This window comes from Chrysochloris asiatica, unplaced genomic scaffold (genome assembly GCF_000296735.1).
Source record: "Chrysochloris asiatica unplaced genomic scaffold, ChrAsi1.0 scaffold05431, whole genome shotgun sequence".
Lineage (NCBI taxonomy): Eukaryota > Metazoa > Chordata > Mammalia > Afrosoricida > Chrysochloridae > Chrysochloris > Chrysochloris asiatica.
In genome coordinates, this window is record NW_006413949.1 from 1 (window position 1) to 1,011 (window position 1,011).

The window sequence follows — 1,011 nt, forward strand, 5'->3', positions numbered from 1 at the left end:
CATGAGCACAATTAAGTATTCTGGAATACTTATTCTTCACATTGTTATCTGTGACCTATTATGATCCACACAGTCAAAGGCCTTTACAATGTCAATAAAGCATAAGTAAACATATTTCTAGAAGTACAGTCGCTCCATATGATAAGCACAGGATGGTGAACCACAAGAACTGTGGGAAGTGCGTTACTTACCTCGACTCTTAGCTTGTCAAGAACAGTAACCGGGACCCGGTGTCTGCTCTTGTATCCTCTTCCACCTCCTAACCCATAGCCAGCATGGGTGAGTGCATCTCCATCCATGTCAGCCAGGCTGGTGTCCAGATTGGCAATGCCTGCTGGGAGCTCTACTGTCTGGAACATGGCATCCAGCCCGATGGGCAGATGCCAAGTGACAAGACCATTGGAGGAGGTGATGACTCCTTCAATACCTTCTTCAGTGAAATAGGTTCTGGCAAGCATGTGTCCAGAGCAGTGTCTGTAGACCTGGAACCCACGGTCATTGATGAAGTTCGCACTGGTACCTACTGCCAGCTCTTCCATCCTGAGAAGCTCATCACAGGCAAGGAAGATGCTGCCAATAACTATGCCCGTGGACACTACATGGTCGGCAATGAGATCATTGATCTTGTCTTGGACAGAATCCACAAGCTGGCTGACCAGTGCACAGGACTTCAGGGCTTCTTCGTTTTCCAGAGCTTTGGTGGGGTAACCGGTTCTGGGTTCACATCCCTGCTGATGGAACATCTCTCTGTTGATTATGGCAAGAAATCCAAACAAGAGTTCTCCATTTACCCAGCCCCCCAGGTTTCCACAGCTGTAGTCGAGCCCTACAACTCCATCCTCACCACCCACACCACCCTGGAGCACTCAAATTGTGCCTTCATGGTAGACAATGAGGCCATTTATGACATCTGTCGAAGAAACCTCAATATTGAGCGCCCAACCTATACTAACCTTAACCGCCTTATTAGCCAAATCGTGTCCTCCATCACTGCTTCCCTCAGATTTGATG

At 48.2% G+C, this 1,011-nt stretch overlaps 1 pseudogene; it reads left to right on the top strand.

The window, feature by feature from the left end:
• The first annotated feature begins 275 nt into the window (after positions 1-275).
• LOC102830845 lies at positions 276-1,010 on the top strand (annotated as a pseudogene).
• Position 1,011: the final 1 nt, after the last annotated feature.